Genomic DNA, 27,500 nt, shown 5'->3' with positions numbered 1-27,500 from the left:
ATATTAACCACAAGACTGCCATTATAGCCTGAAGAAAAATGTGTATAAACTCAGTCTTCCCCAGAATAAAGTTGGAGTGATTGCACCAGAACTAGAGTCTGTGTCTTTCATTCTCCATCCATCGCCGACACTGTCTCTCCAGCAGAATCCCACCTTGACCTGAGAGGTCAATAGAGTACCTCTCAGGGGCAGGCCCAAGCAGATCCTGCCTACTTGCTTTTCCTCAAATGTACATAGATCTGGGAGGAGGCCAAATTCTCATAACTAGATGCATGAGGTTGGGAGCACTCACGGCTTTGTCTGTTTGTGCCTTGTCCTGTTTGAGGTCCTCTGTACCCTCTGCCTGCACTGGGATATCTGCATTTCTTGAATTGTCACAAATGCTCCATCCTCAAAAGAATTGATAGCGAATACATTAAAGACATTCATACATATATTTTAAAATGTTAAATTTCATGTTATGTGAATCATCAATAAAAACATAAAATATGATTCCTAAAAATTTAGGGCATGAACTCAAGTCCCTGGATTGTGCATTCTTAGATTTAGAGCATCAGCACACAACCTTCTTTGAGACTTTTCTACATATCTCATGGTGTATGGAACGGTAGTTTTCAGGCTGTACCTCAACTTGAATTACTCCATCTTGTAGAAAAATAATTTTCCATAGCTACTCCATTTTGAGTAAAAGTCTCAAGATAGATGACTCCACACCTTGTTTGTACCATTAAATCACCACCATCTGCCTAAAGTCACCATCAGGTACAACTGATAAATAATTTATGTGCATTCACTTATTTTTTTTTGTTTGTTTGTTTATTTTGCAGTGCTGGGGAATCGAACCCAGGGCCTTGTGCTTGCAAGGCAACCACTCTACCAACTGAGCTATCTCCCCAGCCCATGTGCATTCACTTATAAAAAAATAAACCAACTAGTACCTGGACATATGTGGACATTCCAAATCATATCAGGAATACCAGACCCAGACTCCTATCAACCTTACCACATGCAACCTCCTCACCTAACACCCATAAAAAAAACCCCTGAGAATGGACATGGCAGCACCCTGAACTAATTACCCAGTCACTCACATGAGACTTGACCAGAATTACCACAGTGTTTGATTTCTGAATCTCAATCCTCAAATTTCACCCTGCCCATGATGATCACACACAGCACTCTCCATGTTGACAGTCAAGCTGTTACTCTGACACAGAAACTACCACACATTTGGATTCTCTGCTTTAAAGTTCTGCAAAACTTTTTGTTAAAATACTCAACTGACCAACTGGTCAACTGGTGCTATAAATACTCAACTGGTGTGAGTATTGATCCAGGGCCTCAGACATGTTAGGAAAGCACTCTACCACTGAGCCACAACCAAAGCCCCTACTTATTTTTTAATGTGGGAATTGATATTGTTCAGCATTTTATGGCTTACAAGTTGAGTCAATTTACAATGTTGTTGGGCAGTTAAGTTTCAGAGACTTTTTTGTTGCCTAGTATTTAAATCTCAGAGGGGAAATAATTATTGCATTCAAATAATTTAATAAATTTCTGAAGCCTGAAAAAGGCAGAGGGCATAAACTGGGTTGGGATAATTACTTCATGTTTTAAAGATACTCATACCTATAAAAGATTATGAATCTCCAAGTTTTGGGGGTTTTATTTTCCAAATTGATTAAAAGTTGTGATATTTTCAAAAGACTACCCTGACTTTGAATGTACTTAAGTCTATCTTAGTAGGATAAAAATTTAAAGTTTGTGTATGTGAAGGGAAGAAAAAGTCATATTTTATAAATTGTCCTTAACCTTAGTGATAAAGCCTAAAATATGCACATTAATAATTTTTTATAGGAATCAAAGTTCTTGCTGCTCTGATATATAAAATATCAATAATTTTGCACTTATAAGATGTCATTTCTTAATCTCTCTAGCACTGACATGGTTTTTTATAAATATTTGGACTGTACTTAATTCTTTAATCAGGAAAAAGGACCAGGGCTTGAAGAAGGGAGAACCCAGCTCTATAGTCCTGGCTGTGTCACTGATGAGCAGTTTATCAGGTGATCTTTAGGGAGTTCCTGCTCCCTGTACATTACCTTTGCTTCTTCATCAATGATATGGTAAAAGAATAGATGACTTTCAAGGTCTCTTCCAACTTTAAAACTGTGTATTAGTGTCTGGAGCCGGCAGGCAATGCTCCCGCCTCGCCACATGTTGAGCTAAGATGGCACCTGCCAGATGCTGGCGGAGCGTGACTCTCCTGCACACATAACTGTCAGACAATACCAGGTGTGTATCAGGCTAGATTGCGTGGTGCTTCATGAGTGGCCAAGTATACTTCCTTGTTCGAGCTCTGGTGCACGGACAAGTTTTGCCTTCGCGCGCTTTCCCCTGATTGGCTTTTGCACTTGATATTAACTGGGTTTATTCCCCCAATAAACGAGACTTGATCAGGCTTTTCTCTTGTCTCCATTTCTGGTGTCTCTTATCTCTCCCAATCCTCCAGGTTCCCGTTGCAGTCCTGTGGGTCGGGACATATTAGGTGATTATTGTTGGCAGATGTTAAATGTTTCATCTAAACCATTCTCACTTAGAGTGTGTTTTATATTTTAGTCATCACCATTCCCTGATAATGTGTCTCTATTATGGCAAAGGACCACATTTAATCTATAGTGAATAAATGAGTTTATAAATCCAGGAGTCTGGGTTTTGTCTTATTTCTATGTTGAAAAAGGGAGCTTGTCCTGGAAAACTCTGGCTTTAATTCACTTATTACAGTATAAACATGTAAGTATTGGTTGAGTCAGAGGTCTCTGTTATAAAATGAAACAAGTTTGGAAATTCAAAAAAACATTAAACTTAATCATGTATTTGTCACTGACAGTAGCCCAGATGATGAATTTCTTCCTGCTCTCCTCTATGGCAGGACACTTTCCCTAGCAGTCATTTGGCAGTTTTTTTTTTTTTAAGTACAAATTCTTTACTGTCAGGGACCAAGAAGTTCTTATTCTGAGAACATTCTGATCTTTACAATAAGCAGCAGCGCCCCTCCCTTCCCGCCGGCGCAAACTTCACCTTCCCGCCGGCGCGAACCTCACCTCCCGGCCGGCGCGAATTTGCACCCTATCAGGAACCCAGCAGAAGAACACAGCCAACCAGCCTGCACCTTGTCACACCCCTCCTTCCCTCAGTATAAATACCCCTGTGTGAACAATAAAAATTTGCAGCTTGATCAGAATTCCTGTCTTGCTGCCTCTCCCTGCGTCTCTTGTCCCTTCATTCCTTCTCTCTCAGGTTTGCGGTCCCGTGTTGATGTCCCGCGGGCCGGGACAGTTGGCGCCCAACGTGGTCGATTGGAAACTTTGAGAAGCGGAACGCTGCCCTCCGGGGAAGACTTGGCCAAGCAGGATTCGGGATCGCCCTGGTAGACGCAACCGGGAGTCAGATCCAGGAGGAGAGTGAGGTCAGCGCAAGGTAAGTGACGTACCATGGGACAAGCAGTCTCGTCACATGATTTGTTTCTGACGGGTCTCGAGGAGGCCCTCAAGACTCGGGGAGCGCGTGTTAAGAAAAAGGATTTAAGATTATTCTTTTCATACATAGAGGATTTGTGTCCTTGGTTTCCCCTCGAGGGATCGATTGATGGTAAAAGGTGGCTCAGAGTAGGAGACTGCCTCAAAGATTATTATGAGACTTTTGGTCCTCAAAAGGTGCCCGTCACTGTCTTTTCTTATTGGAATTTAATTAATGAGATTCTTAAAAGTTCACCCTTTGACAGTGGTACTTTAAAACTTGTAAAGATTGGGGAGCAGGCAATGCAATCTACCTCTCGCCCCCCATCGGCATGCCCTTCGGTTAGTATTCAAATGCCCCCTGCTCAGGCTTCTCAGGACCCTGGGACCCTCCCAGACCCTGGGAACCTCCCAGACCCCACCTTACCAAAGGAGTCCCCTAAAAATCCCCCTAAGATTTATCCGGTTTTAAATCCCCATGATGAGTTGACCCCAGAGGATGAGGCCACCCTGGAGGAGGCAGTGGCTCAACACCATTTTCCAGACCTGCCACCTCTTACAAATCCACTTCCCACTTATACACCCCCTGCCTTTTGTGCTCCGGTCCCTCAGGGACCTACTGCCCCCCCAGACATTTTTTCCCCGCTTCCCTTGCCTAATCTAACCCCTTTACGCGAGTCTCTCCAACATAGGCGGGAACAAATCCAACTTTTAAAAGAACTAAAAGCCCTTGATGCCGAGCTTCGCTCACTGGCCTTGGGCACGGAGTTAACACAAACTGGCCCAAAACCCCTTAATACTCGTAAGGTGAAGCCACGTGGTCAGCCTGTTCTTGCCTTTCCAGTCACTCGCAGTCAAGCAAATCAGCCCTCCCAAACTGAAGCAGAGAATTTAGAAGGAAGTCAGGAAGAGGAATCAGGGGATGAACAAGAGGTAGAACCAGAGAGGGAACAAGAGGAGGACCAGGAATCAGGGGATGAGGAGGAGCCCACCTCTGGACAGAGTGGAGCCCTTGGTTCTTATAAAAGGCCGAGCCTCCGCTTTCTTGAAAGACTTAAAAAGGCTTGTACACAGTATGGCCCCACTGCACCTTATACACTGGCCTTGCTAGAGAACCATAGTACACAGTGGCTCACCCCTAATGATTGGAAATTTTTGGCCCGAGCCACCCTCAGTGCAGGTGACTTCCTGTTGTGGAACGCAGACTTTAGGGAATACTGTCGGGAAACTGCCCAAAAAAATTCAACCAAGGCTTCCTCTAAATCCTGGACCTATGTTAAATTAGTGGGTAATGCGCCATTTGATACCAACCCTAAACAGGCGCGCTTTCCTACTGGGCTCCTAGCGCAGGTTCAAACTGCTGGTTTGCATGCTTGGAGACGGCTCCCTCAAAAGGGCTCGGCCACCACCTCCCTAGCAAAAATTCATCAGGGTCCAGACGAGCCTTATAGTGACTTTGTTGCCCGGCTTAATCTAACTGCGGAGCGCCTACTTGGACCAAGTGAAAACGAGAGCTCCTTTGTAAAATATCTTGCCTTTGAAAATGCCAACCCAATATGTCAAGATGTTCTTCGGCCCCACAAAGATAAAGGGGGCCTTTCTGACTTCATTAGGCTGTGTGCCGGGGTAGGAACAGCCCATGCCATGGGTCTCGCCATTGGTGCCGCCTTCACCAAGGCCCTTCACCACCCTGGCCCACGTACTTGCTTTACTTGCAAACAACCTGGCCATTTTGCGCGAGACTGCCCAACAGGGAAACTGGGTCAAGGACCCATATTTCCTCAAACAGGGGCTAAACCACCTCCGCTCACCCTTTGCCCTAAATGTGGTAAAGGTCGCCACTGGGCCAAGGAGTGTAGATCCAAGACCAATGCCCTTGGACAGCCTATTCCCTCTAACTTCTCGGGAAACTCCTCTCGGGGCCAGCCCCTGGCCCCGACCACCCCCAGAGCAAACCCAGGGGCAATAAGGTTTGTTCCCTCTCAGACTCCCAACCCAATCCAGGCTCCCTGTCCTTCTCCACAATCACCTCCCTCCAACGTGCTACCCCAGGCAGCGCAGGATTGGACCTCTGTGCCTCCACCGATACAATATTAGACTCTATGCAAGGACCTCAAATAATACCCACTGGGGTTGTAGGCCCCCCTCCACCTCATATGTGTGCTCTTATTCTTGGGAGAGCTCCTACCACCTTACAAGGTGTTCAGGTCTTCCCTGGCATTATTGATGATGATTACACTGGAGAAATTAAAATACTGGCCACAGCTGTTAACGGAGTAGCTGCCATCCCTGCAGGAACAAAAATTGCACAATTAATACTCCTTCCCCTCAATTCAGGAAATTCACCAGGAAACACAGCCTCCTTAGGTTCCTCTGATGTGTATTGGGTCCAACCTATCTCCCACAAAAGACCCACTCTTACCTTATTTATTGAAGGAAAGAAATTCCGAGGGATCCTAGATACTGGTGCGGATGCCACAGTTATTTCTCAAAAATATTGGCCATCAGAATGGCCCCTCACCTCATCACTAACTGACCTTAAAGGAATAGGGCAATCAAGAAACCCCTTAGTTAGCTCCAGGGTGCTTAATTGGACTGACACAAAAGATAACACAGGGAATAAAGGAACCGTTACCCCCTTTGTTGTTCCTGATCTCCCTGTCAATCTTTGGGGACGAGACATTCTAAGCCAAATGAAAGTTATTCTTGCTAGTCCCGACTCTTTAGTCACTCATCAAATGCTTCGTATGGGCTTTATCCCTGGTACAGGCCTTGGGAGGCTAGGACAAGGACAGGTTGAGCCTGTACAGCCCATACAAAAAACAGACAAATTTGGACTTGGGTATGTGGATTTTTAGTGTCGGTCCCTGACCCTCCTGTACCCCATGCAGACAAAATTATTTGGGAAACTCAAACTCCTGTGTGGGTGGATCAGTGGCCACTTACCCAAGAAAAATTAGAGGCTGCCTCCATGTTAGTACAGGAACAGTTGACAGCCGGCCATGTGGAACCCTCAACCTCACCCTGGAATACTCCTATTTTTGTTATTAAGAAGAAATCAGGCAAATGGCGCCTTTTACAGGATTTGCGCGCTATCAATAAGGTTATGCGCCCGATGGGGGCATTACAGCCAGGCATCCCTACACCGGTAGCTATTCCTAGGGACTATTATAAAATGGTCATCGACTTAAAAGATTGCTTTTTTACTATTCCTTTACATCCTGATGACAGACCCTATTTTGCTTTCAGCCTCCCCCGCATCAATTTTCAGGGCCCTATGCAAAGATTTCAATGGAAGGTCCTTCCCCAGGGTATGGCTAACAGCCCTAGTCTTTGCCAAAAATATGTTGCTCAAGCAGTAGACCCTGTGAGAGAGCGGTGGCCACAAGTTTATATATTACATTATATGGATGATTTGTTAATTGCTGCACCTAATACCTATGATCTTAACAATTGTTATTTGGATCTCTATAAAGCCCTTACTGCCTTGGGACTTCAGATAGCCCCTGATAAGGTTCAAACACAGGACCCCTACACCTACTTGGGCCTCAAACTTCAAACTAATCAAATTCAAATCCCTAATATACAATTGCGTGTGGACCATCTCCACACTCTTAACGATTTCCAAAAACTACTAGGGGATATCCAATGGCTAAGACCATATTTAAAACTGCCCACCTATGTGCTTTTGCCTCTTAATGATATTTTAAGGGGAGATTCTGACCCTTCTTCTCCTCGAGAGCTTACTCCCGAGGCACAGCAAGCATTAATTCAAGTCACAGAAGCCATTGCTCAACAATTTGTTACACAAATATCTTATAACCTTCCTTTGGTTTTGGTTATATTACACACCCCTCATACACCCACAGGACTATTCTGGCAGCGGGATCCATATTTTAAAAATAAAGGTTGCCCCTTGCTTTGGGTTCATTTGCCCGCCACATCCTCTAAAGTTATTGCTGTCTATCCTGCTCAGGTAGCTTCTATCATTATTAAAGGTCGCTTGCTTTCTCGACAACATTTTGGCAAAGACCCTGCCTGATAGCATTCTGATTCCATACACTAAGGATCAAACCCAAATTTTGCTACAGACGAGGGATGAATGGGGTATTGCTCTATCAGGCTTTTTGGGAATAATCGATAACCACCTTCCCAATGACCCCCTTTTGCATTTTGCTCAGTTACATCCATTTATTTTTCCTCGGGTTACTCGGAAGGCTCCTATTCCACAAGCCCTTACTGTTTTTACAGATGGCTCCAGCAATGGCCGTGCAGCCTTTGTTGTTGATAATCAGCCCACCACCTTTGACACTGCCTATCCATCAGCACAGCTTGTAGAATTGTTTGCTATAACACAAGTCTTTATGACATTTTTTGATAAACCTATTAATATTTATACAGACAGTGCTTACATTGCCCATTCTGTGCCCCTATTGGAGATTTCACCCGCCATTAAGGCTTCCTCCAACGCAGCCTTTTTGTTTAACCAGCTTCAACGACTAATTCAGGCTAGAAAACATCCATTTTTCTTAGGACACATTAGAGCACATTCTGATCTTCCCGGTCCCCTATCACGGGGTAATGCTCAGGCTGATGCAGCCACTCGGTCCCTTTTCCCAGTTCTTTTTTTTTTTTTTTTTTTTTTTTTTTTGGTGCTGGGGATCGAACCCAGGGCCTTGTGCTTACAAGGCAAGCACTCTACTGACTGAGCTATCTCCCCAGCCCCTTTTCCCAGTTCTTATTGGATCCATCCGAGAGGCCACAGATTTACACAAACTTCACCACTTAAATTCTCAGAGCCTTCGGTTACTCTGTAAAATTACCAGGCAACAAGCAAGGGAAATTGTAAAAGCGTGTCCTGCTTGCGTTGTCTCCCTTCCTATTCAACATCTGGGTGTTAACCCTCGAGGATTACTGCCCAATCAGATTTGGCAGATGGATGTTACTCACTTTCCTGAATTTGGGAAAACAAAGTACATACATGTTTCCATAGATACCTTTAGTGGCTTTATTTTTGCATCACCGCATTGCGGAGAAGCTACCAAGGATGTCATTTCTCATCTTGTCTCAGCCTTTTCCATAATGGGAAAGCCAGCACATATTAAGACAGATAATGGCCCTGCATATACCAGTACCAAGTTCAAACAGTTTTGTGCCACTCTTCAAATCTCTCATACTACTGGAATTCCATATAACCCTCAAGGTCAAGGCATTGTGGAACGTGCACACCTCACCTTAAAAACCTGGCTTACCCGCCTTAAGGCCTCTTCCCTTGCATTTACCACTCCCAGGGATCGCCTTAATCATGCATTATTTGCTCTTAACTTTCTTACCCTAGACAATGAAGGACATTCGACCGCAGACAGACATTGGCATCCCTCTTCTAGTTCTGCTCGCCCATCTGTTATGTGGCGCGATCCTTTAACAAATAAATGGAAAGGCCCAGATCCCGTCCTCATTTGGGGACGAGGCTCAGCTTGTATTTTAGATCAAGAACAAGCAGCCCCAAGATGGTTACCAGAACGCCTGGTCAAACAGGTCAATGATTTACCACAACCCAGGGACGGAAACCTTCCCCCTGAGGATGAATCTTCCTCTCTTATAGATGCAGCTAACAATCTATGCGAAAAATCCCCTGAATGACAGACCCTGTTCTTGCACAACCTCTACAGCAGTGGCCTCAGGTACTGCTGGTTTGGGGGTCTCTCTTACTCAATATACAAAATTATCCAGACAATTGATTTCTGATGTACAGATACTCTCAAGCACCATACAAGATCTTCAAGATCAGGTGGATTCCTTAGCAGAAGTGGTCCTACAAAATAGGAGAGGTTTAGACCTTCTAACTGCCGAACAGGGAGGCATTTGTCTGTCTTTGCAGGAAAAATGCTGTTTCTATGCCAACAAGTCAGGAATTGTTAAGGACAAGATCAAACAGCTGCAGGAAGACTCAGAAAAACGCCGACAAGCACTGGCTGATAATCCACTATGGACTGGATTCAGTGGACTCCTTCCCTATCTTCTTCCCTTCTTAGGTCCCCTCCTTTGCTTGCTGCTTATTGTATCTATAGGTCCTTTGATATTCAACAAGATCATGGCTTTTCTTAAAGCTCAAATTGAGGCTATACAGGCGAAACCTATTCAGGTTCATTACCATCGACTGGAGATGATGGATCGTGATGATGATCTTAAAAGACCATCACCCCTGTGAGCTGAACTGGACAGCCAATGACGGGTAAGATTCGTGAGAGCTCATACCAACCTAAGACAGGAAATGAGGGCTAGAGCCTCATTATCCAATGACGGGTAAGGATGCTGCTCTGCCACGGACAACCTAAGACAGGCGCAGTTCCCGAGGGATTGTCACTCCAGCTCTGTACCTGTTCGGGCAAGCCGCGCCCCCGCCTCAGCGCATAGCCTCTATCACCCCCTTAAAATATGGCTATCGAAAAATGGTCAATAATTTTATATAAGAAAGGGGGAAATGTCAGGGACCAAGAAGTTCTTATTCTGAGAACATTCTGATCTTTACAATAAGCAGCAGCGCCCCTCCCTTCCCGCCGGCGCAAACTTCACCTTCCCGCCGGCGCGAACCTCACCTCCCGGCCGGCGCGAATTTGCACCCTATCAGGAACCCAGCAGAAGAACACAGCCAACCAGCCTGCACCTTGTCACACCCCTCCTTCCCTCAGTATAAATACCCCTGTGTGAACAATAAAAATTTGCAGCTTGATCAGAATTCCTGTCTTGCTGCCTCTCCCTGCGTCTCTTGTCCCTTCATTCCTTCTCTCTCAGGTTTGCGGTCCCGTGTTGATGTCCCGCGGGCCGGGACACTTTACCATTGAAGATATTGCCAGAGGAAGATGATTAATAGAGGTCAAGTCAGAACACTGCTGCTTCTATGCTACTATGGTGGCATATATCAATCTATGCTATCAATACAAATTTTATACTTACCTTAGGTACAGACTGAAGAGAAAATAAATTAACTCATTATTACGGTAATTCATAGTAGAAAACACATTCATTAATTATTTTATGTATAACTTAGAAATTTATAGGTTCCTTGGGAGAGCTTTGGTAGAAATATATGCTTATGTTTGTGAGAAGTTGCAGGTAAAAGAAAAAATTTTTCTGATAAGAAATGGAAGAAATCTTTTTTCATTATTACATTTTAAAAAAGTTTAGACTGCATTTTGATTCATCATATACAAATGGGTACAACTTTCATTTCTATGGTTGTATACAATGTAGATTCACACAATTCATGTAATCATACATATACCTAGGGTAATACTGTCTGTTTCATTCTATGTTTCCATCCCCCATGTCCTCCTACCACATAAAATGAAGAGATCTTAAGTTAATAGTGACTTTTAATTTTACCTACATTATCAAATATGAAATGTATCTGTTCCTTTTAAATTTTTTATGTTCTTATTTTTTTACTTCCTGTTCTTTTTATAGTTACATGATTATGTAGAAAAGTCTATCTAGTGTACTCTTGAGTATATAATAGCATTACTTCTAGTATATTTGTTTCCTGTTATGCCTAAGGTTTTGTGCTGGCACCAATTTCTTACATCAGGTGATATTGCATGTTTGGAGTTTGCATTTTGTAATTCATGGTATTGTGAAGAATGAGTACTGAAGTGACAATGTGTTGTTTAATGTTTTCAGGAGCATGTATGATGATGCTGAGTTTCTGATGTGTCTGACAGTGATCATGTAACATCTGGTAAAATTGCTTTTTCCCCCTGTGTAATGTAGAGGCAGTGTTCTGATTGGTGCACTGTAAACTTAAGTACGGGTTGTGTTTCATAGGATTGGTGACAAGGCACTATTTCCACTTGATATTTAATGTTAGATTATGTTGGCTCTTGACATGTACTTCAACTTTTTCTCCACCCACAGATATAAGTAGTTCCCAAATTATATCAAAGAAAGAAATTCATTTATCCTTCCTTCAGAGAGCAGAAATGAGACAAGTGGATAGAAGTTGTAGGGAGGTGAATTCTAGATTGATTAGTGTAAAGAAAGTTTTTTAGTCAGAATATTCCAACAATGTAAAACAGTCTAACTAGTTCTTTGACATTGGACTGAGTTTAGTAGTGCTATGTGACTACCACTCCTAACAACCTCAGTGCTTGGACAAGTTGAATGTCAGGTTTGATTTCTTGATCAGAGTTTCAAGGAAGATGGGGATTTGGTGTGAAGAAGAAAATGCACCCCCTTCAAATAAAACTGAACATTTCAAGTCTGGGTTGTGGCTCAGTGGTAAAGAGCTTTCCTAGCATGTGTGAAGCACTGTGTTTAATTCTCAGCACCACATAAATAAAGGCATCGGTGGCATCTACAACTAAAATAATACATTAAAAATTGAAAATTTTTGAAAAGAAGTGAATGTTTTTTCTTTCAAAAGTCCTTATATCATGATAGGCACTAACAGTATTTACTATTGATACTCATTATGATTTCACACCTGTCCCCAAGAAGTACACCTAATAAAGCTACTGATCTTTGTGAATAGTGGCATTTCCCCCATTGAATGATAAAAACAACAAATAAAAATTAGCCTTTTGTGACCAACTGGAAAAGAAAAAGCTTATAATACATAGGAGGTAGAACAAGGCCTTTCTGCCAGAGGCTATTGTATGTGGGTAAGATTCTGCCTTCCTCTTTGGCCTTCATCTTGACCCTTACCCCCTCATGTGGTGTCCCTGTAAATGCTAGTGGACACTACCCACCAGGCTTCAGTGCACAATAAGTTTGTAGAGGTGGTCACTGGCCATATTGCTCCATTTTTTCACATGCCAAACCCTTCATAAACCCAAGGCCTGTGACCTGTTCCCACCAATGCTGGAATGCTGGGTTCTCAATTAACAATAGTGGTGTCAGCTGTCATGGTTACAGCAGAAAGCAGTGTTGTCATGCTTCTGCATACACTGCACATTCCCACACTGCAGGCTGCCAACTCATCACCTCCACAAGGCAGGTCCCATCATCACCTATTTCCTCTTACTGATAAAAACACAGCAAGGAAAGGAAATGAGCTTATACACATTCCAAGTGGTGGGGCTCAGGGTAGAGCTTAGGGACCCCTGAACTCACAGCCCAAATACTATGGCCAGTATCATCCAAAACAAAAGGTTCTCAAAGATGAAAGTGATTAGAGGTCACAGTGGAATGCAGATGATAGGGTAGAATAAAGAGGAAGGGTCTGGGACCAGATCTGACAGACTCATGAGAAAAATCACTGAGGACCCCATGACAGATCTGGACAGGCAAAGACAACTTAGAAGAATGTAGGCTCAAGAGAGCTGCAAGCTCATCAGGGATGACAGATTGGGTAGATGGGCAGAAAAGGAATCAAAGGAGAAAGGTTCTGGGAAGAAAGGTGGGCTGGCCTGGCACCAAATGTTTACCCGGAATACCAAATATTCTGCTTTTTAATGGTGTCTATGACTGTGCCCCCATATGAAGGCTGAACTCCACTCTCCTTATTTCCCCTGAAATCAACAAAGCCAAATGCACAAATTAGTTTCCAGTAGATTCATCTTCAGCCTGGAAGACTTTTGTGGCCATCTTAATCTTATTTTGTAAAATGCATAACTCAAAGCCACATTACTAAAGTCTCATGTCTTAATATTTGGGTATATTGAAATGTTGGTTTGCTTCTCTCTTTCAGACTCAGATGCACACACACACACACACACACACACACACACACAAACAACTTATAGTTGAATGCTAAATTTATCTTCAGGTTTCCTTGAAATAACTCCTTCAAAGTTCTGTTCTACTTCAGTGCTGTAATATTTTTTCTTTCACCAAATGGTCAATCAGCAACCTCATTCTCTGTAAAGAGAGTAAATATACTTTATAGGCCTCTGTTCCCAATACAGACCTGAGAAAAGAAAGCACAAATCTTTGAAGACGCTCTCAACTCCATTGGTGACCATCAGGTTTGAACATCCCATCAAACTACACAAAAGTCCTTGGCTTCTCAGTGACCAAGCCTGCATGAATAAAAAAGTCCACAATTCATAAAGATTTCTTAAAAGACATGTGGTGTGGGATAGAGTAGGGGGTGGAAACATTCCCCAGTGGAACTAATGACTCAGGATCTGCTACCAAAAAAGAGATTTTTCCAGAAGGAAGTGTTTCAGAAGAATATATATATATATATATATATATGAGTATACATCTCAAAACCACATGTATGTTGTAAATAATACACAAAATAAATTTAAAAACTCACATGTAATCTAAGAAACCCAATTTAGGATGCTGAGGCATAAAGCTGGCAATTTTTTTTATTAATTGCAATTTCAACATCAGTTTTAGCCCCAAGAATTTTGTGTCAAAGGCAAATGGTTGTTTATGCACACCCTAGTACCAGCTGTTGTCAACAAAAGTGACCTGTTAATGTTATTACTACAAGAAAATTTCTGTTCCCACCACTTAAGACTTACCTCCAGGAGGAGTTCAACACAGGATTAGTAGTTTTAGAATGGTGAGACTGACAACACCCAGCAATTGCCCTTTAAAATATTAATATGAATACATCATTTTTGAAAACCAAAACCAAAACAAAAGCCAAGAGAAAACAAAAGAAAGCAAGCCTTAGAAACTTAATAATGCCCTTCAAAAATTAGCAAGTACCTGTCTCAAGCAATAAAATGTGCTACAGAAATGGCTCAGTGGTTAAGCACCCTTAGAGTCAATTCCTTGTACAAAAATAAATAAACAAGAAGGGAAAAGAAAGGGATAAACAAACATAGTGCTCAAATGACAGTGTGTGGCATTTATCTGAATTTTGATTCAAGCAAACTATTAAACAGAAAGGTACAATAGTAAGTAAAATGCAAAAATGAAGCATTCTTATGCTTTAGTATTACAAGTTTAAATGGTTAAACATGCAGTCCAGAAGTACTGAACACTACTGTACATGGAAATGTATCTCATCATGCTTTCATGAATGTTTAAAAGTTTTCTTGATGAAAAATAAAATAAACTTAGAAGCAGCTCAGGACACAGCAGTCCTACAGAAGGATTGGTGCAGGGCATCCTGGGAGGGTTGACTATTCTATGATCCCAAATAAAGCAGGAGTGAGCATGGCCCAAGTAATGAATGTGGACTCAGAAGGCTGGGTCCTACTCTGGTCATGTTCTTCCTAGATGAGTGACCTTGGATGGAGACACAGCCCACTGGACCTTAGCCCTTGGTGTATGCATGGGGACATCCCATCCAGCCCACACATTTGAAAGGTGCTGTGAATCATGAACACTGATATTCTAAGTGCTGGCAATAATATAAGCTGTGTAAGCCTATGGTGACAGAGAAGTCACAAAAGGATTTTTGCTGGCTTGATTGGAAAAAAGACAGCTCAGTCATTCCACAGAAACAGTCCCTTATCCAGTAAACATGCGAATACTCCAAGGACAATGCAGATGATGTCTATGGGAAAGAGCACAGTTGGCTGGCAAAGGTCAAATGCAAAGGTCAGCCAAATAGCACTTCAGTCAATTAATTGGCTTCTGCTCCTCACTGCTTACCAAGATGAGCCCAAATGAGACTTACAGCAGAGAAGAGAAGTGAACATTAAGACATGCCTCTGAGACCTTCTCTCCTGAAAAAAATATTTACTTCAACCAAGGAAAGACATCATGAGCCCACAGCTCACCACCTCAGGAAGAGCACTGTGAGTAGGCCAAAGTGATTGATAGAGCTTTGAAGTCAGACTCTGGGATCTCCATCAGGGGTCCTCCACTGGGCAAGGAATGTCCCACCTGAATATCTCATCATCTATAAGCTGGGAAACATCACCACTGAAAGAGTAATCTGGAGGGTAGGATGTGAACACATGAGGGTGCTGGAACCATCCCTAAATATAGAGAATGTGCTCAAGGTCAGAGCTGTCACATGCACTAAGTGACTATGTAACAGGTACCTACCCTTGAAATAGGTCAGGAGGTATATGATGATGTCACTCAGTTCTATTACTAGGGATGCTGCTCTTGAAAATTTTTTATGGGGCAAAATAGACTTCTAGGTAGATACTATCATATCAGGAATAAAGAAGGTTATTTAAGAAAGGGATCAATCCATAAGAGCACAAAATGATCTTAAATATTGCACCCCTGAAGACTGCCAAATACATGAAGAAAAAATGATAAAAATAAAGAGGAAACACATAATCTCAATAGCTTGGGAGGCTGAGGTAGTAAGATCATGATTCAAAGCCAGCCTCAGCAATGGCAAGGTGCTAAGCAACTCAGTGAGATCCTGTATCTAAATAAAATGCAAAATTGGGCTGGGAATGTGGTTCAGTTCAATCCCCAGTGCCAAAAAAAAAAAAAAGAAAGAAAAAAGAGGAAAAATAGCAAAATTGTTTTTTGAGATCTCAACAATCCACTCAGTTAAAAAGTAAACAGAAAATTTGTAAGGATACAGATTTTAACAGTTACAAACTTGACCTAATTTAATTTATGGAACATTCCACCAAAACAACAGGACAAAATTTACTGGTTTCCAGGGTACAAGGAAGAACACTTTCATGACAAAACCTTAGTCTAATCCACAAAAATCTCAATAAAATTAAAAGGATTCTAATTATGCAAACTATATGCTCTGATCACAAGAGAATACATTAAGAAAATGCAACTGTAATATCACTAGAGATCATATGAATGTTTAGAATTCAGAAATAAAAGAAGATTACAACAACTTTTGGTCTACAAATTCATTGACATTGATAAAATAGACACATTTTCTAAAAGACTAGAAATATAAAATCTTACATGAGAAAGAGATAACCTGAACAACCCTGTATCTATTAAAGACTTTGAATTGACTGAAATATTTCCATTAAGTCTAGGCTCAAGTGGGTTTACTTTTTTTTAAGTTTATTTTTTTATTATAGTGCAAATTAAACCCAGTGCATGACACATGGTAGGCAAGTGCTGTACCACTTAACTTCAACCCTAGCAGTTTTTAATTTGAGAGACGTTCTCACTAAATTGCTCAGTTTGGCCTTGAACTTGTAATCCTCCTGTTCTTAGCCTCCAGGGTACCTGAGATTACAGATGTGCACCAATGTGCCCAGGTTTTCTTAACTATAGACCAAATACCTCAAGAAGACATATGCAAAACCTCTAAAAATTTTAACAAATTGATCTTGGAAATATAAAATATAGACAGTACATCTTGACCAAGTGAGAATTTTTCTAAGAATGTAAGTAAAGATGGATCATTCTTTTTAAATCAATAATTTTCTAGTAGATGCAAAACAAAGCATTGGACACAATTTGATACAATTCATAATGAAAACTCATCACACTAAAAATAAAAGGAAAGTTCTGGAAATTTTATCAAGTACAATAAAGAAAAGTATATAAAACCAGACTCTGAAAGAAAAGAAAGCTGTGTCCAGCATCAACACAACTATCTATGTATAATCTTCTACTAAAAAGCTCATACAAGGAAGAAATCACTTTAATGTAATATAAAATACAAGATCTACAGGATTATCAACTGTATTTATTCAAGAAAGGAGGGAAAGTAAAGACATGAAAATTTTTCATTAGCCACTTCAAACATAGAAATAAAACCTCAGTGGGAAACTAATCCATATGCATCAGAAAAAAAAAAAAAAACAAGTCTGGTGAAAAGGCAGAGAAACCAGATCACTTTACATATGTTGGTGGGAATGTAAAATTATACAGCACCTTTAAAAATACTTTGACACTTTCTTAAACAACTACACATGGGTCCCAGCAATGGCTCACTTTGACATCCATCCCAAGGAAATGGAAACAGCTCCACAAATATCACAATATAAATATGTCATAGCAAGATTGATAAGCACCCACCAAACTGGAAATATCTTCATGAACTTTTGATGTTGGTCAACGAAGGGCTGTTTGTCCATGCCACAGAGTACAACTGAGCAATAACATGGAAGAAACTACTGACAGACAGAACAACCTGCTTGAAGAATCTTGTTGGGTAAAAAGAGTCAATCCACAAAACTTACACAATGTGTAATTCATTAACACACATTGTTGCATACCTGGCATGACAGGCATGCATCACTGTGTACAGATTTTACAAATAATTTGAGGAAATAATACCAACTTACACAAAAGTCTTTGCAAGGGATGCTTATGATATAAATCTAAATCTTGAATGATAATCTGCATGTGAAGAGTCATATATGGAAAAGCTGCAGAAGCATGCACACATGCCAGTACATGTAACTCTGGTGAATCTGACTAGGCTTAAACTGGAGCACACTGAGTCCAACTTACCAATTGTGCCAGTACACTAGTTAGGCAAGATGGTTTACCATTAAGAAAAATGGAGTGAAGTATACATTTCTGATTTATTTCTTATAACTGCACATCAATTTTTACCTTCTCCAAAATAAAATATTTTTAAAAAACAAATAATATGGTTATCAAATGATTAAAAGTATTGGAGTTTTAAGTCCAAGAAAAATATATTTTAAAAATAAAAAATATAACATTATAACTTTGTTCTTTCATTTTATCTGTTTCCAAAATATTCCTAAATAATTAGATTATTTTTATTGATTAAAGATTAAAACAATTAAATGGACAAATTATGCAGATAAAAGTTATACAAAAAATTAAAAATTAATGTCACTGCAAAAATCACTTTAAATCAATTGTACTTCTATATTATAAGAACAACAACCAAAAATATTATTTTGGTTGTTCTGAGGATGAAATTCAGGGACACTCACAAACTCAGTCGCATTTAATTGTATTTTAAAATTTGCAGACTGGCTTTACTTATGTTTACTTATCCTCCTGAGTAGCTGGGAATGCAGGCATTCCTCTTTGCACTCAACAGAAATTGAATTTTAAAGTAGCACCATTTATGACAGATATCAAAAAGTGTAAGTACTTATGAATAAATTTCACAACCCATCAAAGAAACATTAATATAAAAACCTGAGGGAGATTTAGAATGGTGTGGGCAATAAGGACAGGATGGCAAAGGAGGAAGCCAAAGGCAGGGCAGACAGTGAGAGAACACAAAGTGAATGCCAATAAGGCCAAATTTCTAGCTGACAAATGTGCCCATGGACATGAGCAGAGACCCAACAGAAAGAGTAAAATAGATGTGTGGGCATGGGAATAGGAAGCAACAATAAATAAAAGAGAGCCTGGAGTCAGAGGAGATAGGAAAAGGAGGAGGGCCCAAAACCTTTGAAAAGAACAAGTCAGAGCTTTCCTATAGGAGTCCAGGCTCTGACTCTGGGGCCCTTTCTCTTCAGAGGAATCTGTTATTTTACTACCTTTGCTATTGTAAAAAATATGCTGCTTGCTTGCTATCTTCCTGTCCTATTCAATGCAAAAAAAAAAAAAAAAAAAAAAAAAAACCTAAACATTTTTGACCAAAATTACTCAGTGGCTGGGTTTTGGAGAGCTTTGTTTGCATATATGAGTTACTGTGTTAGATCCCAAGCACAATATGCATTAAAAATTAAATAAATAAGTAAAATGAAGATCTTAAAAATTAATTCAAGACCTATACCTGGTAAACTGTGCACATAAAACAAAACTAAGAGAAATTTAAATGACCTAAATAAATTGAGTGATATGTCATGGTCATATATGAAAAGATTCAATATTTTTAAAATCTCCATTATTCCTTACACTGAGTTATTAATTTATTGTATCTGTAAACATAACTCCAGGAAGTCTTGTAGAAAAGCTGAATCTAAAATGGAATAAAAGAGTGGAGTATAGAAGAGTCAAACCAGCAGAAAGAAGTTGGAGGAACAGCACTACTCAGTTCCAAGATTATTGCAGAGCTCAGCAAACATCACAGTGTATAAGGAAAATGAGACCAGGTGAAGATAGAGGACACAAGCAAACTCACACCTAAGAGGTCAAGCAAGTTTTGACAAACATGCCATGTCAATGGGAAAAGGAGAATCTTTTCCACAAATGGTGCAGGAAAATTTTGTGACCATATGTATAATAAAATAATAAATAAATAAATAAATAAATAATTTCAAGCTCTGCCTTAAACACTATAAGCAACTAAAGGGGAATGATCATAGATCTAAATGTAAGTGAAAAAACATAAAATCTTCTGAAATAAGAGATAAAAATCATCATGACCTGAGTTTTGGCTGACTTCTTACATAAAATACAAAGTACTAAAGAAAAGGAGAACTGGATGTACCTCAGAGGTACAACACTTACCTAGCATGCTTAAGACCTTGAGCTCAATTCCCAGTACAAGAAAAAGACACTAACAATAAATGAAAGGACTGATTATGCACATGGACTGGTGAAAACTTGGAACAGTTGTAACTTTGTACACGCTGTTGGGAATGTAATGTGGTTATCTCTTTGGAAAGAGTTTGACAGATTCTTAAAGTGTACACCTACATCATGGTCAACATATTCCACTTCTGGGCATCAACCAAGAGAAATTCGAAAAAAGTTCTGCATGTATGTTCTGCATGTACAGTAGAGGTGAATAAGTTAATGGGTAAGCAGATTAAAATATACACAAAGAAATAATCAGTACTAAAAAAGAAGTAAACAACACACAGAAGATGTGAAAGTCTATATTCTACTATAAAATAAACAAGAATATAAAAAATGTATGATTATATAATGAATTAAAATTTTATAGTCAGAAAAGGCACAGCAGCAGTTTCTTGGAAACAAGGAGGTAATAAAGGGGAAGCGAGAAACTTCTGGGGGAAATGGATACATTTATTATCCTGGAAGGGCTGAAGATTCCTTAGGACACAACCTAAATGCATGCAAGTTTTTATAAATTAATTATACCACAGTAAAGTATATGGAAAAACCCAACAAGTCATATATTAAAAGTTTAAATTTAAAAACAATGGGGCCAAGAAATTAAGACTTGAGTAGGAAGATAACCACAAGAACAAAACAAACATTTCTAAATAACAAATGATATCTACATAAGCAAACCACTGTGAGCAATAGAGCATGTTAAAATGTAATAATATAGAGCAGCATTGTCAAGACAGATCCTGGAACACCAGATTTTCTTCTAGGGTACCACAAGTTCAAGGCTATTTTATTGTAAAAGCCAAATGTTATTTGTCTTTTTCATTCTGGTTCTCCCAAGAGCGTATAGTTGACCAGGCTGGGGAGGTAGCTCAGCTGGTAGAGTGCTTGTGTTGCAAGCACAAGACCGTGAGTTCGATCCCCAGTACCACAAAAAAAAAAAAAAAAAAAAAAAACCTGTATAGTTGAATTTCCCACAGGTTACATGGCAAAAGATGAACCTAAAATATAGAAAGAGGGGAATGCAGCTGTATTCTAATTTCAAGATTTGCAGAACTTTAAAACAATACTATTCTTTCCACTGATTTCTTTGGTGATCAATACATATTTTACTAAAATTACTATTTATGTTAACACGTAATATGTACACATTATTTTATGTGAATATAGTGTTTTTCAAATTCTTAGTTTTAATTCACAACAGGGCAAATATTGATAGAAAACCTAATATAAATGAAAACTCATTTGATTTTTTAGTGTTGGGGAAGAGTTATTAATTTACCATCAAAAACCTCTCAGGCATTCCCCTTGAGGGGAACAAATTCCCTGTTAATGTCTGGTCAGACACCCTATGGGAGGGTCTCCACATTCTGGAGGAAAGACCTTCCACATGTTGCCTGCAGGTGTGGCTGCTACATACCATGCCTGGGCCATAAAAAGCTCAGCACAGATTTTAAGACTCAACCTTTAGAATCATGCACAGCATCTTACAATGAATGCTGCACAAACCAACAAATGAATTGCATTGTTTGTATCTTGGATGTTTTCATCTCAATTTTGTATGTGTTCATTTCTAATGTGTTTTATATGAATATTATTCTACAACAGTTTGGAATTGTTTAAAGATTGTGCTTCACCATGGAATCATGGAGAAACACTGACCTACATAACTATCTTTTTTTTTTGCAGTGCTAGGGATTGTACATATCTTTCAATAATAGCAATTGGTATGTTCCCTAAAGAAAAATGTTAAGACTAGAAATTATCTCTACTTCATTAACAACAATGAAGAGGACTGCCTCCCTCTTTATGCTATTTCTCATATAAATATCAATGCAATCACACTTACAATGGGAATTGGCAATGGCAATGTGAACCATGCATACTCTCTTCAGTGAAGAAATTTTCCATGGTTTCAGATGGATTGATTTCATTAAGTTCACCTTTGCTCTGTTCTGGAAATTAGAAAAAATGATGAATACTTACAAAAATGATATTTTAAGCAAAAAAATTTTATCACAGCAAAATAAGTCAAAGGGGAAGGAAAGAAGGACAAGACCCACTGAACGACCTGGAAAGCAAATCTCACAGGGTGCTTTAGGTGAAAGACTTGACTTCCTACATCCATCTCCTTTCTCAAACAGGTTTATTTTGATTTGGATCAGCTGCATATCCATTAAGAATGATGAGAATCATCCTACAAAGGGGCCCATGACTAGCATAAGCCCTGAGTTTCACCGTTGATTTTCTGCTAATTAATTGCAAGGCTGCCAGTCATGGTGGCACAAGCCTGTAATCCCAGCACTTGAGAGACTAAGGCAGGATGGGAAGTTCAAAGCCAGCCTCAGAACTTAATGAAGGCTTAAGAGACTCAACAAGACATTGTCTCTATGTAAAATATAAAAAAGGACTGGGGATGTGGCTTGGTTGTTAAGCACCTCTGAGTTCAATAACTGCTACCAAAAAACAAGCACAAACATGCATACCATTGCAATACCATCAGAAAATTGCTCAATTTTTCAGTACTTCCATTTGTTCGCCCATAATATGGAGGTAACATTTTCTTCATGTTTTTTGAGTGAAGGAGTGATGACAAAACCAGACCTGGTTGTGAAATAAAATTACAAAAAACGTTATGGTCAGAGTCCAGTGCCTGGGGATGGGGTCAATTCCCCTCTCCTCTCTTAGCCTTTCTCCAGGAAGTCAAATTGACCAATAAATAACTGTCCTAAGAGTCTAACTAATCCCTCCTGAAATTTAATAGATGTCTGTGAGAGGAGCTGTTTCTTCTTTTCTCTTCTGTGAGCACACTTTATGTTAGAGACACGGCATGAGGCCTTCAGTCACATATATTAGATTAAAAAAAAAAAAGAAGAAGAAAAAGCTCCAATGATAAGATGGGTCTAAGATGACATCAAATAACATATAATTATTGTGAGACACTGTGGATCAGGGCTTAGAATTTTGGAGTGCTAATCTTCTTTGGGACCTCTGGCGTAAAATTAACTTTGGTTTCTCCTAATGTCTGAGTGCCATCTTGTCATTTTCCTCAACAAAGGGTGATGGAAAATTATACTTCTACAAGATAGCTCCCAAAGAAAAACAGAGAGACTTGCACCTTGTAGGAGGGAGGGAAAACTAGTCAAGCACTAACCTCTCAGTAAATCTTTTCTTAATAGCAATGCGCCCTGAAGGAAAGGGGCGGATACTGAATGCACTGCTCTGGACTTTGACCTTCTCCCAGTGCAAAATAGTCCTAAATGGAGGCAAAGAAAATTATCATAACTCTGGGAAACAGTGGATTTCAGAGAAAGAAAAGCAATGGGCAAGATTTGAGTACTCTTTCCTCAAGATCTGAACTCCTATCTCCCCAGATAACAATAAATTTTAATCTTTTTACAACTACCTTCCTAAGTTAAAAGTTTAACCAGCAAAATTAATTCCTCGACTGTGCAGTCTGCACGTCCATAATCTCCAAAACTATAAAACCCAGATTTCTTCTGTAACCCGCAGGCCATCTCCATACCCAGAAAATGGGCCCTCCTGTGCCTGATTGACTTTGCTTAAAAATAAAGCAAAGCTTGCTGATCTGAGGTTTGAGTCCTGTCTCCTGTGTCTGTCATTTGTGGGCCATGATCTTACAATCATCATCCCTGTGATTTCACAAGTTCACCAAATAAGAAATGGCTGCTATACAGCATAAACCACGTCTCCCAGAGTTCCTTCCCTGGGACAGTGTAGCTTTCATTCATCAGGCTCAAGAGGGATCCAGAAATATAGAGTTTTAGCATGACTTACCTCACTCAGGTCTTGTCCAGAAGGTCTGGGGACAGTGACAAAGCTCAACCACAGCATAGCTTGAGAGTAAAAAGTCACAGAGAGCAAGGGTGGCCTGAAGTGCACAGTACCTTCTCGATCCTGTCCAGGAAGAGCTCTTTGACACAAGTTCTGCTGCCCTACAGCAGACCTCTTGTCTTGAAGCTGAACGAAATCGCTCTGTCCACGTGAACACTGAAAGCCTGCAGCCGCTCAAGCAGCACTGAAGTCACAGAAGGAGCCACCACCACCCACCCAGCACCACTCAAACCTGTGCTGGCAGCGCCCCCTGGCGACACCACCAGGTAGAGCCACTGGCCCAGCATAGTGCATGTGCATACCCTCCCTCCCGGGAAATCACTGGCACTCTGGGAATCAAGAGTGGGGGCCTTGCCGCTGAACCCGGGACAGCCCAGGTGGAAGGATGCTTTTGTGAAATTCCAGCAGTGTCTGAGTTAAACCCAGCCAATGTCAGGGTCCCAAAGGATTGGATGGTGGCCCAGGGGCCCCCAGTGTACTTTTATTTTTTGTCCCTGGGGTCAAAGATCTTGGTAAAATAGAATAAACTCTGGTGGGGGTGTTGGTTGTGGTAAATTTGCCACCAGTGGTTTGGAGGGAGCTTACAGTAAGACGAATATTCCATTTTTAAATGGAAAATGTAACAATGGAAATCACTTTGTTTTGCTTCCTAGCTTGTAGGTGTTAGAGTTCAGGTACTCCATGATGGCGAGGCAGGTTACCAGCACAATGCCACTGGAAGATGAGCCAGGAAGATGAGTCATCTCATCCTTATTTGCCATAAGTTCCATTGCAGTGAACAACTCCTGCCACTAAGGACTTATCACCATGGCAACTTCCGACTCAGGTTTGGCATAAAATGATCAATGATGACAAAGTGGGCAGTATTCTAATTTTGTATTTTAACGTAACCAATGGGAGAATTTTGGACCTTATTCTAATAATGTGTTACTAGATAACTAAGGGGAGCAAACGGGGTGAGGCCTTCAATCAGATCTGTATAGGGAAGGGAATGCCTCACAGTCAGCAAGTGAGACAAATTTTCCAACTGTGGAGACTTGAGTTTCTCTTGCTCAGCCCATCCTATTTTACCCCACAGAATCATGTTTTCACCTTCACTTTCAGTAACCAAGTGAAGCCAGAATTAAGGACAGGGAGTTACTGTAGAAATAGGTGATCCAGGAAATGAAGGCCATGAAAGACATCTGCCTCTGGCAGTTGGAGACTGCTCTGGGAGAATGGAATGTCAAGGATCTCAGAGCCCATTGATTACCAAATTTGCCTGCCTTTATCAAGGACTGCAGGCAAAGAGCTGCTAATTAATGTACCTTGGGCCCTTACCTGCCTGAATCACCTTGGCCCTCCCCCTGCCCATGGCTTCTTAATGCAAAACCAGGCCTTGTCATGTAGGCAGGAAGGAGAGATAAGGGGAGAGAGAACTGGAGAACAAAAGATACTTTAACCTATAAAAGATGTAGGGTGTGCTCACTTCTTTGGACTTTAGAACATCAGCTATGGTCCCCTTCTTCCTTCCGGGAGAAGTCTGTATTATTACCTTTAAATAAAATCTGCTTAATATGCTTGTCTTGGCGTGCTTCTCTAGTGTTTAATCTTCAACATTTGAAGGAGCAGAACTGGTCACCGTTAAATGGCGGTATCACAAGGACCTGGACACCAACTGCAAACCCCAGTAGCACATGTAATTAGCATCATTTCTTTGGTCAGAATACAACAACATTAAAAAAAAAAAGTGGAAGAGAAGCCACTCAGCGAACTGAGAAGGGATAGGTTTAAGGAATCCCACAAAAACCACACCGGACACAGGACATCAAATAAGGAAATTTATTAAGCAATCAGAGTGTCTCCCTGCAGGGTAAGAGAGAAAATGAGAGGAAAATAGAAAGAAAAAGAAAGAGCATGTGCTAGAGAGAGTGAAAAGTCAGGAGGATAGAGAAAAGTGTGTAGGACAGACAGAAGAATGGAAAAGATGGTGGGGGAGCTACAGTAAAACAGTTGAATTCTGGCCGGGCTAACAGGGGACCAATATGGGAGAAGGATACTTGCAAGCTGACTGATGAACCAATAACTAGCTAGGATGTTCACAGATTGACAAGTGGTTGGGAGGCGGGCAAAATGACCAAAATGACTGTACCTGATGGGCGGAGGAGCAGCTTTATACATTACAATAGGACTGGATGGAACACGCAATAGGGAATGTTGATGTAAAGAAGAAAGAAAAAAATTCTCCAAAGATTAATAATTATTTGGGAATGCCAGACTTTCACAATGTTGACACTGTTAGGAGTTCAGGTACACCAAGATGGTGGAGACAAGTTACAAGAAAAATGCCAGTGGAGGAAAAGACAGGGAATCTCTGTAAGTACCACTGCCATGACAACTCTTGCTACTAAACACTTATCACCATGGCAGCTCCCGCCTCAGGCACGGCATTCTCAAGCAACCAATGGGGATGAAGTGGACAGTATTCTAATTAGGTTTTCTAAATTAACCAATGGTGGAAAATTTAGACACTATTGTAATCAAGTATTACAAGATAATCAGTGGGAGGTAATCAATGGGAGCAATCAAGTCTATATAGGAGAATAAATGTTTTAGAACTAGACATATAAGACACTGATTTCTGGACTTTCTAGATTTGTGGACCTTGAACCTGTCTCTCAGTCAACCCACTGCCACTTGCCGCCGCTTGCCGTGGACCAGCGGGACAAAGGACACATACACTTCAGAAGTTCATGAAGCAGCTTCCTCTTTATTAGGATAACACCCTCAATATATAAGCAGTCTCATGCATAAGCAATTGTAATCAGATATGTCCATCCAATCCTATTAAATCACGAGCTGAAGCATACATGTAAGATATATCTGTCCAGGCGCTAAGCGACTGAACTAAATATCATACAGTCAATGGTAAATGCTTCCTGTTTTTCTCAAGGCGCATTCAGCACGCCTTTTGGCTCTCTGTCAGTCACCATCTTAGATGCATGTGGCGTAACCCTGGGCCCCGGGTCTCACCTGCCACACCCACTCTACTCCAAACTAAGGAGTGTTGCCTGCACCTTCACCTTCATTAATTCAATACTTGCCTGTTACCTCTAAGTGTCTTCCTCAGTTCTTTGTTTATGACATCAAGTATTTGAACCCCAACTGGCACCTCCAAAATATTGGTACCTGAGCACTGCAGTGGGAATATGCATCTCGTTGTAAACTGTGGGCAAAGAGGTTGAGAGAAGAACAAATATTTGAAACTAATGCAGATTACATCAGCTCTTTAAAGACTAAATCTTGGCCACCTCGGTTAAAACCAAGAGTGACAGCAATCTGAGAGTGCCCAGACAATGGTTTGACAGATACTTATAGAAGTACTTTTTGTAAAAATTGTGCTCTCTGTGCAAATTGTGATTATGAAATAGTATTTCTTGATAGTTACTAACAAGTGAATATTGCCCTATCTCAGTATTCAGGTATAGTCAGTCTGAACTAAAAATCAGGGGTGAGGATGCAGGAGCTTGGGATATCAGGACACTTTATGCTCATTCCTCAGATTCATGGTTATCTTCAGAGACTGCAGGTGTAAGAGAAAAGGTATGCAGTTTAGACAGGTTTAAAAATACTTTTGTTTTTGTTTTATCATAAATCTCACTAACTGGCCATTGTACTGTTGCCAGCTCTTGTACTGAGCCCTGTTTTCCACCCCTCACACTTGGCATACAGAGGTAGTGGGCTTGACACTGGCCCTTGCTCATCAGGGTGGCAGCTGCACCACCTGTCTGTCAGAAGCAGACAGGTAGAAATCACCTGGACCTGGTGTCTGTG

The 27,500-nt window shown here is 40.6% G+C and overlaps 1 long non-coding RNA gene across 1 annotated transcript; it reads right to left on the bottom strand.

The window, feature by feature from the left end:
• Positions 1-365: 365 nt before the first annotated feature.
• Positions 366-21,774, bottom strand: LOC124974310 (uncharacterized). Its single transcript, XR_007106770.1, has 3 exons — positions 21,682-21,774; positions 939-998; positions 366-390 (listed from the first exon to the last, which is right to left on the bottom strand). It is a non-coding gene; the product is annotated as an uncharacterized LOC124974310 (long non-coding RNA).
• Positions 21,775-27,500: the final 5,726 nt, after the last annotated feature.

This window comes from Sciurus carolinensis, unplaced genomic scaffold (genome assembly GCF_902686445.1).
Source record: "Sciurus carolinensis unplaced genomic scaffold, mSciCar1.2, whole genome shotgun sequence".
NCBI classification, from domain to species: Eukaryota; Metazoa; Chordata; class Mammalia; order Rodentia; family Sciuridae; genus Sciurus; species Sciurus carolinensis.
The sequence above is the reverse complement of the archived record's forward strand: the minus strand, read 5'-3'. Positions and strand labels throughout refer to the sequence as shown.